Source organism: Coregonus lavaretus, assembly GCF_964263955.1.
Source record: "Coregonus lavaretus genome assembly, chromosome: 36".
Classification (NCBI taxonomy): domain Eukaryota; kingdom Metazoa; phylum Chordata; class Actinopteri; order Salmoniformes; family Salmonidae; genus Coregonus; species Coregonus lavaretus.
In genome coordinates this window covers 6,821,600-6,837,087 of record NC_140023.1, presented here as the reverse complement: position 1 = coordinate 6,837,087, position 15,488 = coordinate 6,821,600, and positions in this window count along the sequence as shown.

Sequence of the window (15,488 nt, the reverse complement as noted above, 5' to 3'; positions counted from 1 at the left end):
GTTGGTGCAGGGGATGGACCCCCAAGTAAGCCGACCCCTCCTCTCTCTAGCGCCAGCGCCCCCGAGCTCCATGGGGCACGGCTCGGAGGCGCTGGAGGGTGAAATGGACGGACCCCCCTCGGGACGTCCGCGGGTAGCTAGCAGGTTATCCAGCCTGATGGACATGTCGACCAACTGGTCGAACGTGAGGCTGGTGTCCCTACAGGCCAGCTCCCGACGGACGTCCTCTCGTAGACTACATCTGTAGTGATCGACGAGAGCCCGATCATTCCACCCTGCATCCGCCGCTAGAGTACGAAATTCGAGAGCGAACTCCTGGGCACTCCTCCTCCCCTGCCGGAGGAAGACCAGACGCTCTCCCGCCGCTTTCCCCTCCGGGGGATGGTCAAACACCGCCTTGAAGCGGCGGGAGAACTCGTCGTAGGTTATAGTGTCCGCGTCGATCCTCCTCCACTCCGCGTTGGCCCATGCCAACGCCCTCCCGGACAGGCAGGAGATCAGGGCGGACACGCTCTCATGTCCCGAGGGCGCCGGGTGCACGGTGGCCAGGTACAGCTACACCTGGAGAAGGAAACCCTGGCACCCGGCCGCGGTCCCGTCGTAAGCCCTCGGGAGCGAGAGTCGGACTCCTCGAGGTTCCGGTGCGGGAATGGGCTGACTGGCCGATGGTGCTGGCAGGGAGGGTGGTGGTGGCGGCGTTCCCCAGCCTCTGATGGTAGTGATCACCTCCTGCAGTGCGGTCCCCATCTGCTGGATCTGGTCGCCTTGTTGGAGGACCCTGTCCTCCAGCGTCGCCTGGGCTGCAGCGGCTCCTGCTGATTCCATACTGTGGGTGTGTTATTCTGTCAGGGTTGGCTGTAGGTGGGTGTATGGGTGGAATCAAGCGCAAGGACACCGAAGTCAATAATCCAAAAGACTATAGTCAAAATTACCAATAAGGCAAACAGGAAAACTCGCCCGAAGGCGGAACGACGCACGTAGGCGACCAAAATACAGGCGCACGAAAACAGGTGCGTAAATACGCTCCAGCGCAGTGGAGTAGTAAGCTCAACCGAGCGAAATAGTCAAACGACCAGCAAATACGACAGTACACGAAACAATAACACACAACACCTGACAAACACAACGAGAACTAAATAGGACACTAATGACACTAAATGATAACAGGTGTGAAAACAATCAGACAAAAGCAAACGAACATGAAACATACAACGGTGGCAGCTAGTATTCCGGAGACAACGAACGCCGAAGCCTGCCCGAACAAGGAAGAGAGGCAGCCTCGGCCGAAACCGTGACACCACCCTTTGCCTTGATGACAGCTTTGCACACTCTTGGCATTCTCTCAACCAGCTTCACCTGGAATGCTTTTCCAACAGTCTTCAAGGAGTTCCCACATATGCTGAGCACTTGTTGGGTGCTTTTTCTTCACTCTGCAGTCCAACTCATCCCAAACCTTCTCAATTGGGTTGAGGTCAGGTGATTGTGGAGGTCATCTGATGCAGCACTCCATCACTCTCCTTCTTAGTAAAATAGCCCTTACACAGCCTGGAGGTGTGTTGGGTCATTGTCCTGTTGAAAACAAATTATAGTCCCACTAAGCGCAAACCAGATGGGATTGCGTATCGCTGCAGAATGCTGTGGTAGTCATGCTGGTTAAGTGTGCCTTGAATTCAAATAAATCACTGACAGTGTCACCAGCAAAGCACCCCCATACCATCACGTCTCCTCCTCCATACTTCACGGTGGGAACCACACATGCGGAGATAATCTGTTCACCTACTCAGCGTCTCACAATGACACGGCGGTTGGAACAAAAAATCTCAAATTTGGACTCATCAGACCAAAGGACAGATTTCCACCGGTGTAATGTCCATTGCTCATGTTTGTTGGCCCAAGCAAGTCTCTTCTTCTTATTGGTGTCCTTTAGTAGTGGTTTATTTGCAGCAATACGACCATGAAGGCCTGATTCAAGCAGTCTCCTCTGAACAGTTGACGTTGAGATGTGTCTGTTATTTGAACTCTGTGAAGCATTTTTTGGGCTGCAATTTCTGAGGCTGGTAACTCTAATGAACTTATCCTCTGCAGCAGAGGTAACTCTGGGTCTTCCTTTCCAGTGGCGGTCCTCATGAGAGCCAGTTTCATCATAGCGCTTGATGGTTTTTGCGACTGCACTTGAAGAAACTTTCTTGAAATCTTCCGGATTGACTGACCTTCATGTCTTAAAGTAATGCTTATTTGAGCTGTTCTTGCCATAATATCGGCTATCTTCTGTATACCACCCCTACCTTTTCACAACACAACAGATTGGCTCAAATGCATTAAGAAGGAAATAAATTCCACAAATTAACGTTTTACAAGGCACACACCTGTTAATGGAAATGCATTCCAGGTGACTACCTCATGAAGCTGGCTACTTTGAAGAATCTCAAATATAAAACATATTTTTATTTGTTTAACCTTTTTTTGGTTACTACATGATTCCAAATGTGTTATTTCATAGTTTTGATGACTTCACTATTATTATACAATGTAGAAAATAGTAAAAATAAAGAAAAACCCTTGAATGAGTAGGTGTGTCCAAACTTTTGACTGGTACTGTATTTGATACCATTCCACCAATTCCGCTCCAGCCATTACCACGAGCCCGTTCAGAAATGCAGAAAATGCAGTGTGTGTGTGTGTATGAACTCTCTAGTGAGATCTTTTGAGTGTTATTTTGCTTATATTCAAAGAAGTCAACAGTGTGAAGTAAGTGGCTGTCACTGTAACTCTTTGATAAACTGTTCCAGAAAATGTGCCTTCTCTGGCAGATAAAATTGCCTTCTCTGGCAGATAAACAAGAACAACGTGCGTAAAGATTGTAAAATGCCCCTTTACATTAATTGACGGGAGGTTTTTAGCAGTCAGGAATTTATTGAACATCACAACTTTGATCACCACTTTAAGTTACTATAAGGAGCCTCCAGCTTGGCTTTTACTGTTACTGATGCATGTCTCTTGGTGGTTCCTAATGACAGCCATTCTATCATTCATCAAAACAACATCAACGGCAGTCAAATCATTGTGTTGTTGCTCTTCATCCAGTTGAACTGTCACAAATGTCACAGACATGCATACTGTAGTAACACCAGTGTTGAGTAGCTAGAAAGAGTTTATTCCAGAAGAGGACTCCAAATCATCTAGAGTTGTCCAACACCATGTCCCCCCTGCAGCTGTGTTCACTAAACTATCTTTGGGGCATATACGTTTCCTGCTTTGGCAGTGGAGAATAGGGCCTGAGATAAGCATGGAACAAATTGGTTCATCACACTAGAGTGTGTGGTTGTCATCGCGACTGCATCCCAAACAGGCTTGGCTCAGTAGTGACTGGGAGATGCTGTGTTCTGTCTGTGTGGTCAGACAGATTCTCCACACTGAGCCGGACTAAACCTTCCCTCTATTACACACATCTAAGGACTGGGGAAAACCAATAACTGAACGGGAACAAGACATCACAACGCTCGATTAAAAAACCCACTGGCCGTAAGCCTGCCCTGATTAGCTTGTGACTATCGCAGCCTTATCTAAATGATGCTGCGCTCTGAATTAATTAAATTATCTTTGTCTGGAGACGGGCTAAGGCTGCAGTGAATGGTGTTGGCCACTGGGGGCTGCTGTTTTAAAGCCCATTGACAGCGGTGATTTTCTCTCTCTCTCTCTCTCTCTCTCTCTCTCTCTCTCTCTCTCTCTCTCTCTCTCTCTCTCTCTCTCTCTCTCTCTCTCTCTCTCTCTCTCTCTCTCTCTCTCTCTCTCTCTCTCTCTCTCTCTCTCTCTCTCTCTCTCTCTCTCTCTCTCTCTCTCTCTCTCTCTCTCTCTCTCTCTCTCTCTCTCTCTCTCTCTATCTCTCTCTCTCTTTCTCAAAACACAGCATCCTCTGGGTGTGATGATAATATTTAAATAATGTGTCCCAAAATACTTCTGAAGGGACAAGCCTTGTATTTAACCAGACATTATATGGGAATATTTAACCAAGAAAACAGGGCAGCCAGAAAAGCCCCTTGCTCACACAAAAATATCACTGAGGCTCTGAACCATGAATGTGGTGAATGTTGTGAGGGAAAAAAGTGTGATTCAACACCTGCCAGAGATGAGGAAGAAGAGAGACGAATAGCAAACAGCTGGGACCTTAGGGACATGGGGAATTAGAAGGCAGAAGCTGGTATTCCCTCTGCCTCTCCCCTTCTCTCTATTCCTCTCCCTTATCCTCCTCTCTATCAGTGCAAGTGGCCATGAGTTCTTCCAAATGCCTAGAGGAGGAGTCCTTGGCAATGTCACACAAGGACCATTGTTGTAGAAGAACCTATCCACCAGCAAGCTACTTATCTTACACTGCCAACCTCCTACAGACCTGAAATATTGTCTGCTGGTTATGCCAAATGTAATCCAAGAGAGTCAATTGGCATTGGTACTGAAGGACTAAAGCCAAGAGAAGAGAAGCAAAGGATACAACCAACTGATCAGCTACAACTTCTTAATTAAGATGTTCATCCCAAAAACACAGTTTTCCAATGGGTGCTTCCTATGTTAGCGCTGAAAGCAAGAAGCTAGCACTGCGGATGGGCACACAATACAAACGGAAACCCTGTAGTCATTTGGCTGAGGTGAGGGGTACTCCTACAAACATCCCCCGCTGGGTTGCTTCTGTTGCCTCTCTGCTCTTTCCAGCTCTTGTTGTGTTTGATGGCTAATGCTAGCTATCACCACAACCATAAGGATATGTGGATATGATGAGGGTCACACAGGAGGGTACCACAGAGCAACTCGATTGGGCTTGCCAGACGCTGGGGACTGGTGAGGGTGGGAGATGAAGAGAGCTGGTGCAGGCCCAGCCAGAGGAAGATGGCGCGAGCTATGTTTGGCTTTGCCATGGTGAATGGGGCTTGGACTGGTTCCCTCTTCTCACTTTGCGATTTGATGTACATTATAATCCTACCTCCTACCTAGTTGCTTTAACGGTGTGCTAGTTATGATTTTAGCTTTATTATGTTGTTTGAATCAGGAAATGTTCTTGCAACATTGTTGGAAGTAGCAAGGTAAAATTGAGGTAACTGTTTCCTCAGTGGAAATTGTATACATAATGTGATGTGTGTTCTCATTTTTGTAACCCATTTACTTGTAAAGACATGAATTTACTCCAAATATATTCACTTTTTGCTTTTGACAGTACTGTTGTGGGAACAGAGAGGCCTAGCATATGCATATCTGAGGGAGACTGAGGGATGAATGGAAACAATTAATCTCTCTCTGGTCAACAAAGTAGTACTGCACTATACTCGCCAAGAACCACTTTATTTTTTATATTCACCTGAGCCTGCACAATCCGCTAGTGTTCCAGTTTCTATGGGTGTATTTTTGTGAAACACTTTTGAGTCCCGGTAATTGGCACACACCTGTATTTAATGGAGAGCTGTGTGGATTTGAGACAGTGGGGTTTGCCACTCTCTCAGGAGGGAAACAAAGCTTTGCTGGATCTCCCCCAGCCATTTTCTACGACACAACATCTGTTAAAGAACCCAGGCTGCATCGCTCCCTCCTTTCCATACTCACAGACATGTCTTGAATGCTTTCCAGACATCCTTGTGGCCTGTATTCAAATCTTGGCTATCTGCATAATGTCTCTACTGAAAGTTACCAAGATCCACCTCTCCCCTCTTCCCTCTCCCCTCCCTTCCTCCCTTCCTCCATTTCTCTCTCTTCTCTCTCTTCTCTCTCTTCTCTCTCTTCTCTCTCTTCTCTGCGTGAGAAAGTCATTTTAATCACCTCTCTCTCTGTTTTTCTCTCTGTGAGTTGGGGACATCCCAGGTACCTCCATCTCTCTGAGGCCCAGACGAGACAGAGAAAGAGCTGGCCACTGAATGGGATGGGAATGACCAATCCCTCTCGATCTGGAGAGAGTGTCTATTCTCTGCCTCTCAGATATAAATGATAAGCTAGAGCAACAAAGTGACACCGAGACTCTGATTTTTCACTTTAAAATGTATGTCAAACAAAAAACAATGTTTGCTAAGTTAATTTAAAATGACAATTTATAATATACAAGTGAAAAATCAGAGTCTCAGTGTCACTGTTACCGTGGAATTGCCCCACAGGAGTCCTCATGTGTGTTAGGACACTGATAGATAATGTATCAAATAACAGTCAGATGTAGTAGAAAGGATGGTTATAGCATTGTGAATTTAAATAACGTTTTCTAACTGGGGGTCTCAAAGCTCTTTCCGTCCTGGGAAATACTATTCTATCTTAACCACACTTCTTAGACGAATAGCTGTTGTTGCATGAGACCTGATTGCACCAGCTAGGAGTGAAGCCAACCATCCATTAATACAGCAGGGAATCTATATCTCTCATACTGAATGTCACCAAACAATAGAGCCACTGGTCAGCTCTGTAGCCCCCTGCCATGACCCTGAAATAGAGGCAAGGACTTCCCTGCAGGACACAGTGGGTATAAGGGCTAGGATAATAGTTGCCTAATACAGCCATGTATGACTGCCCACTGTATACCCTCCATCCTCATCTGTCATTGTTCTGCCCCCTCCCCCCATCCTGTCCCTTGCAGGATTGCCTGTCATCTCTACAGTTCACATCATTTGCCCTCCATCCCATGCCCCTGCCTGTGCCCTGAAACAGGACAGAATCTGTCATGCCCCGTCCCACTGTACAGCTCTAAGGTATGGTTATTTGCCCTCAACATGAGATCATACCCACCTCATGTCTGTAATCAGTGTCTACTCTGTTCCCCTCCCAGTTACCCACTAGAGGCTTTGCTTTCAGACAGGGTCAAGCCAAAGATGGTTAAGTATGAAGATGCCTATAAACTGCTTCTCTATTAGAAATCCCCAATCGTGCTTGTAGGCGATGTCATGGCGACGTTAGCTAGCTTAGGTTATGCGCAGAAACACGTCATCAGGTCTAACGGTCATGCCATCAAATGCCGTCAAATCAAAAGGCACTCCTTGAAATGAAGTTGTTTTTGACGAAAATGAAAATGTGTTAACTGTGTTACTTAAAGTAACTGTCCAGTGTTTCCAGAGTTCTATGAAATTTGACCTATAATTACTTACAATATGAGTTAAATAGTTTTCTGTGTTGGAATGGTGTGGGCTTTCCCCAAAAACAGAAATACCGGTCATAAAAAATATTTATATGAGTAGACTGCTGATTAGCCAGCTCATTCTCCTCAAGACCGCTGATTGGCCAGCTCATCCTCCTCAGGAGTATGACATCATACTCTGAGGAAATAGCAAGCATTTTTGAAGCTGTCTGTTTGAGATACAAGTTTGAGGTGGGATTTTGAAGTGTTTTTTCTCCAAGTATAGGATGAGTCAACAACATTATTTGGGTATGAGTTAACAGAATATGAACTTTTAAAAGTGAGATTTTCACTGGACAGTTACTTTAAGACATTGGCTCGAATCTAGGTTGTGCCTTTAGAAATTGAGAAAATTAACAACTGAGGAATCATTTTACGCTTCTCTCATTGACTTCTCAAACCCCAAACCAGTGTCTGGTCTGTCGAGTCTGCTTCACGAAGCGTTCCCCGAAGTATTGTGATGTTGGGCCTCTGGGTTTAGAAACTCTGTGGTCCCTGTGCATCATGGGAGCTGACTCGTTCAAAGTGTGGATTGGATGGAGAGAGTTGTCCCTGAAAGAGCTGGATCAGACAGGCAGAGGCTGTACCGTTGTTACGTGGTGGCATGTTGCAGACCTACAGAGGAGAAAACCTTGCTTAGGCTAATGTCCCTCCCTGTGTCACTTTAAGCAGCAGAGTACAATTCATCTTGATTTGGGAGGCTAAATTGTCATGTTAAACATAACTCAAGTATCTGTCATAGGGATTTCACTCCAGTTAGTCATTGATTGGTAATCTTGCTGCACGCTAGTCTCATAAGATCTTACCCCAAACTCTTTAATTTTCCCTCCTTTTGTGTCAGGAGTAATTTTATTGATGATGTTATCTCCATGAAGAATTTAAGAAGAATACATTTTGTGCAATTGGATGTATAAAAATGTTTTCAGTCACATACACAACTATGTACTCGGGGGCTCCCGAGTGGCGCAGCGGTCTAAGGCACTGCATCTCAGTGCTAGAGGTGTCACTACAGACCCTGGATCGATTCCGGCCGTGATTGGGAGTCCCATAGGGCAGGGCACAATTGGCCCAGCGTCACCGGGGTAGGCCGTCATTGTAAATAAGAATTTGTTCTTAACTGACTTGCCTAGTTAAATAGAAACTACCTGTTTGTACATTATAATTTGGCCCAAAAAACAATTAAAATCACTGTCAGATATGTCTTCTAAACGTCTGTCACGGAAACAGTCCTAATTGACTGCAGTTTCAAAGGAGGGCTATATTTTCTCATGACTTCGTACATTTTCCTAAAAAGAACAAGTGTCCATGTATGAAAAGTAACTGCTGTGTGTTCAGTATTGACATAAGGAGACAGTCTAATTTGGAATTCATTGACACTTATTGCAGAGACTGTACAGCGTAATAAGTACTGTCACTTAAAAAGCACGGCCGTGCCATTATGTCCATACAGGACCGAGAAGTCATTTCATGTCTATTTTGGTGAATGATCAGAGGGAGTCTGTGCTCTTTTAAGGCCCTTACTACTGAATAGAGTCTGTTCCAGGTGCATAGGAGTCAAAATACGAATACTGGATGAGATAGAGAGCTGCATGCTTTCAAAAAAAGGAATAAATCCAAAACTGAGGCTTGAATGCAAAATCAATATGTTTATTAAAACATAATGGTGCCCAAAAAAATCATAGTGCAAGAAAGTGCATACATAAAAGGTGAAAACAAAAGACAAACGTTTCGGCCGCAGGACATCCTCAGTGTAAATAGTGTCTATTTTGGTGGCCACATTTTTATTAAACTAGCAAAAGCTCTACTCTTTAGTGCCGATTACACCTGCTGAGATCATAAGCAACCTTGACTTGGACTGATATACAGTGCCTTGCGAAAGTATTCACCCCCCTTGGCATTTTTCCTATTTTGTTGCCTTACAACCTGGAATTAAAATGGATTTTGGGGGGGTTTGTATCATTTGATTTACACAACATGCCTACCACTTTGAAGATGCAAAATATTTTTTATTGTGAAACAAACAAGAAATAAGACAAAAAAACAGAAGACTTGAGCGTACATAACTATTCACCCCACCAAAGTCAATACTTTGTAGAGCCACCTTTTGCAGCAATTACAGCTGCAAGTCTCTTGGGGTATGTCTCTATAAGCTTGGCACATCTAGCCACTGGGATTTTTTCCCATTCTTCAAGGCAAAACTGCTCCAGCTCCTTCAAGTTGGATGTGTTCCGCTGGTGTACAGCAATCTTTAAGTCATACCACAGATTCTCAATTGGATTGAGGTCTGGGCTTTGACTAGGCCATTCCAAGATTTTTAAATGTTTCCCCTTAAACCACTCAAGTGTTGCTTTAGCAGTATGCTTAGGGTCATTGTCCTGCTGGAAGGTGAACCTCCGTCCCAGTCTCAAATCTCTGGAAGACTGAAACAGGTTTCCCTCAATAATTTTCCTGTATGAAAAACATCCCCACAGCATGAAGCAATGGCTTTTTCTGGCCACTCTTCCATAAAGCCCAGCTCTGTGGAGTGTACGGCTTAAAGTGGTCCTTTGGACAGATACCCCACTCTCCGCTGTGGAGCTTTGCAGCTCCTTCAGGGTTATCTTTGGTCTCTTTGTTGCCTCTCTGATTAATGCCCTCCTTGCCTGGTCCGTGAGTTTTGGTGGGTGGCCCTCTCTTGGCAGGTTTGATGTGGTGCCATATTCTTTCCATTTTTTATAATGGATTTAGTGGTGCTCCGTGGGATGTTCAAAGTTTCAGATATTTTTTTATAACCCAACCCTGATCTGTACTTCTCCACAACTTTGTCCCTGACCTGTTTGGAGAGCTCCTTGGTCTTCATGGTGCCACTTGCTTGGTGGTGCCCCTTCTTAGTGGTGTTGCAGACTCTGGGGCCTTTCAGAACAGGTGTATATATACTGAGATCATGTGACAGATCATGTGACACTTAGATTGCACACAGGTGGACTTTATTTAACTAATTATGTGACTTCTGAAGGTAATTGGTTGCACCAGATCTTATTTAGGGGCTTCATAGCAAAGAGGATGAATACATATGCACGCACCACTTTTCAGTTATTTATTCTTTAGAATTTTCTGAAACAAGTTATTTTTTTCATTTCACTTCACCAATTTGGACTATTTTGTGTATGTCCATTACATGAAATCTGAAGCTGGAGACACTTATCTCCCTCACTAACTTTAAGCATCAGTTGTCAGAGCACCTTACCGATCACTGCACCTGTACACAGCCCATCTGAAATTAGCCTGCCCAACTACCTCATCCCTATATTGTTATTTATTTTGCTAATTTGCACCCCAGTATCTCTATTTGCACATCATCTCTTGCACATCTATCATTCCAGTGTTAATACTAATTGTAATTATTTTGCACTATAGCCTATTTATTGCCTTACCTCCATAACTTGCTACATTTGCACACACTGTATATATATTTTCTGTTGTATTTTTGACTTTATGTTTTGTTTTACCCCATATGTAACTCTGTGTTGTTGTTTTTATCGCACTGCTTTGCTTTATCTTGGCCAGGTCGCAGTTGTAAATGAGAACTTGTTCTCAACTGGCTTACCTGGTTAAATAAAGGTGAAAAAATAAAAATAACATGAAATCCAAATAAAAATCATTTTAAATTACAGGTTGTAATGCAACAAAATAGGAAAAACGGCAAGGGGGATGAATACTTTTGCAATGCACTGTAGTTGCCGGTACTCAATGTGGGTGCCGGTACTGTTTTTATTCAGGTGCAGGAGCTCCACAATACTTTTTTGCTAATATTCTATGAGAGGAACAGGAGCTCAAGCAGTAGAAAATGTGAGGTGCCGGAACTCAGCTCCGGTGAGCTACTGCCCAAGTCAAGCACTTAAGTAACAGGGAATCAGAGTACTGAAGGAAAGTAGACTGTGTTCAGGTGTGAATAAAATCATCCCTTTGCATTAGCTGTCTTGTTAAAACCCCCTAGAGTCTATTGACGCACTGGTGAGTCAATGTAAGTAACATAATAAAAAAATCCCCATCAAAATCCGTCAGTTTAAGCTAGATTTGTCAGTTTTTTTGTATGGGCTGCATCTCAATCAATCGCATCCGCCTATATCACCCTTCCACATCTGCGGTGGAAAGTGGTAGAGCTACAGCGCTGTTTGTCAGACCAGGAGACATCCCGAAAATGATCCTTCTCACGAAAACATCTGTATCATCTGAGAAAGGGGGAGACTCTCACGATGGTGTTCTCCGTTTTGCTCTACGACCCCCAAAGCCCCACTGGACTCGTCTGAAGTTGTTAACACTGATGTGCCAACTTTTGTCTGTATCGTTCGAACCATTTGGGATACAAACTAATGACCCATTGTAGAAAGGGGAGACTCTCACAAACCCAATGTGGTAGGCCACACAAGCTCACAGAATGGGACCGGCGAGTGCTGAAGCGCGTAGCGCATAAAAATCGTCTGTCATCGGTTGCAACACTCACTACCGAGTTCCAAACTGCCTCTGGAAGCAAAGTCAGCACAATAACTGTTCATCGGGAACTTCATGAAATGGGTTTCCATGGCCGAGCAGCCGCACACAAGCCTAAGATCACCATGTGCAATACCAAGCGTCGGCAGTGGTGTAAAGCTCGGCGCCATTGGACTCTGGAAACGCGTTCTCTGAGTGGTGAATCACGCTTCACCATCTAGCAGTCCGACGGATGAATCTCGGTTAGGCGGATGCCAGGAGAACGCTACCTGCGTCAATGCATAGTGCCAACTGTAAACTGTCTGGGGCTGTTTTTCATGGTTTGGGCTAGGCCCCTTAGTTCCAGTGAAGGGAGATCTTAACTCTACAGCATACAATGACATTCTAGACAATTCTGTGCTTCCAAATCTGTGGCAACAGTTTGTGCCCCCGTGCACAAAGCGAGGTCCATACAGAAATGGTTTGTCGAGATCAGTGTGGAAGAATAATAATAATAATATGCCATTTAGCAGACGCTTTTATCCAAAGCGACTTACAGTCATGCGTGCATACATTTTTTTTTTTTTTTTTTTTTGTGTATGGGTGGTCCCGGGGATCGAACCCACTACCTTGGCGTTACAAGCGCCGTGCTCTACCAGCTGAGCTACAGAGGACCAGAGGAAGAACTTGACTGGCCTGCACAGAGCCCTGACCTCAACCCCATTGAACACCTTTGGGATGAATTGGAACGCCGAATGCGAGCCAGGCCTAATCGTCCAACATCAGTCCTCGCCTCACTAATGCTCTTGTGGCTGAATGGAAGAAAGTCCTCGCAGCAATGTTCCAACATCTGTTGGAAAGCCTTCCCAGAAGAGTGGAGGGTGTTATAACAGCAAAGGGGGACCAACTCCATATTAATGCCCATGATTTTGGAATGAGATGTTCGACAAGCAAGTGTCCACATACTTTTGGTCATGGTAGTGTTATGTGTAAAAAAATATATATATACATATTTCCTGAGCTTTCTTATATCTCCTAGATATATGACAGACACTTTAAAACCGTATTCCCCCCCACCAACGGCTTAGACTTAAGAATTACACCAAGCTGGCTCTCTTCTTGTTGTTGCTACTTACTTTTGTATTGAAACATATGATTGATTGCTTCAAAAGGCCATAATGTGTTCTGTTTGCTAAAATGTTGAATATGAAATATATGGTAAGCATATCGCAACGGGCATGAAATATGAATGCAATCTTCTGTTGTATGTACAAGTACCATACAACTCCTAAGATTGTTGCATAGAATGCTTGATATATTCATTTATTTAAATAATATTCTCCTTTTGGAATAACTTTTAAGTTGAATGTAAACACCATTGAGGTGTCCGCCATGGTTGTCCTTGGTGTGCACAGCTCCAAAGGACACAGTAGGAACCAAGGACTGGTTGTTCATCCGAGGGAAAGAGGCTTACCATATAGGATAATGTAGCATTTTTATATAGGGTGCGTTCGTAAATTCAGTCTGGCTATCTACTCCGATATCAGAGCACTCTCATCTGAGTGTGCCAGAGCACAGAATAACTGACGAATTTACGAACACTAAACACCTGTTGAATATGGCCGGTGTCAGTAAACGTCGGCAAAAAAGCGTAATTAAATTGTTGCCAACAGCACAGTTACAGTCACCAACGCTCTGGATAACATGAAAACAGCCTAACCAGCTCTGCTAGGGCGATTAAAATGGTCAGAGTCAGGTGTTCTCTCATTTGTGTCTGGAAGTAGCTAGCAAGCTAGCCAACGTTAGCCAGTTAGCTTGGGTGCTTCACTGCCATTGTGAGGTCAGAACGATCGGATCAACCCTACTCCTCAGCCAGAGCGTCCAATGTGCGCTCTGAACGCTCCGAGAGCGAAACCAGTGCCCATAGCGCACTCTGAGTGCACTTTGGCACTCCAAATTGAATTTACGAACACACCCATAGTTGCTGATGTAAGCTTATTTAATTCTAGGAAACTCAGTGTCCAGCTGCCCTCCCATTAAGCAACTATAGGCAGTCACATAGGGTGGCAAATGGGTGAGAACTTAACCACAGTGAAATCTCTTATGATCATCAAAAAAGAATGAACACATCATTCTATTCTATGAAAAGCCATCCCCTGGCAGGGCACAGTAATATGCCTGTTAACCTGCACATGACCGTGCTGATGTAATATTCTGAAATATGAAAGTCAAAGGACTAGCAGTGCTTCACCTGTTGCAAGGCATGATCTCTAGCTGGAGTATTGGCCAAGCACCGCTCTCTGCACTCCTGTTCAGCAAACTCTTCTCAAGGGCCTTGGCTGATTATGGGTAATGGACTCCCAGCCTGCTGTCTGATAGCGTCCCCTCTTGCCTTTCTTAAATGATGAGCTTGCAGCCATGACAGGTTCCTTCCTAGTAGTAGAGACTTGTGGCATCCCTAGACGTTCTCCCTGTGTGGTTTCTGGGCACAGTGATTAGTTTGCTAACAGGATTATCTTTCTCTCTCTTCCTTCCCCTCTTCCTTCTCTCCTTTTTTCCTGCGGCGCTGGCATTAGGCCACCCTCCACGTGTGCTCAAGGTGGTGCAAGGGCCTGTAAGATTAGGGAATTCGACAGGGAATTGAACAGCACAGGAAACAAAGGCATGAATGCTAGTGTGTTATAAAGGCTCCAGTAGGGAAAATAGGGTTAGGCTGTGTCCGTGCTGTGTAACGAATATACATTGGAAAAACATCACTACCTGTTTGTTGGCCCTGTTTTGTTTGGTGCAAAAGTGGAATGAAAGAGAGCTGTGAACCTGAACCCCCTATTCTGATTGGGACAGGGTGATTGATATGCTGACTAGTTAGTATCAAACACCACAACTTCCTGTAGCCCGGGGCAGTTTGGTGGGCCAGGTTCTCAACTCAGCTGATTGAAGAGACTCTCTCTGACTGTAGCAGATATCTACTACAGAACTGCTATCTGACTTCCACTCTACCCTAAGGTATGATAGTTGTCTTTTGGTCTTATGTTTCCAAACTAGACCTACTGTAACTCTCTTCTACGAAACATTATTCCTTCATCCTACTTGTGTTTCATTACGTCAATAGGGACCCTTCTGTGTATTCTGGCACAGGTCATGGTCGTCGAGCCTCTGCCTTATTAGCTTTTAGTCAGGGTTGATGTGAATTAGCCTGATGAAATGGGACGAGTGGAGCGGTGGTTGAGCGCAGGGCGGCTAACTAACACAGAACAGAAGAGACAGGCATCTGCATTGCGTTGGCCCTCTGGGGCCGGGCACTGAGGCGGGCAGATGTGGCTAGAGGAAGATCAGCAAGTCTCCTCTTCACCATGTCTTTAGTGAGGAGGAGGAGATGCACAAATTGCATTATTATGTGCTAGCTGTTCTCATAGGGCTAAATCCTTTCAATATGTTTGTTATCTGACTGGATCTAACAATCACGATATCACAATTTGTCCTCTAACCCTTAAGCGAAAGGATCAAGTTCTAAGTTAAGGTTGAAGTCATTGAGAGAAGATTTGGGGATAGTGTGTTGACATGTTCATTATATGCTACAATTTTGATGTTATATTATTTATGGGAATTGATCAGGTTGAAGGTTTTAAATCAATGGTATTGATGGTGAGACATTGATTCCATGATCCTTTACCCCTTTAAAGTCATGCAGGTAATTTATCATGCTGATTTGTCATTATTTTGATGGAACACACCAACTAATAAATTTTCTATATAGACACTGTTTCATAAATTACACGAGAACCAAAGAAAAGAAAATGACTCAGAGTTGGGTTATTGAGTAAAAGATAGCATGACCCAGGTGTGTTTTTTCCCCATGTTGAGCATGCTGATGCTAGGTGTTGTTTAGCATATGTCTCTGCTAGTG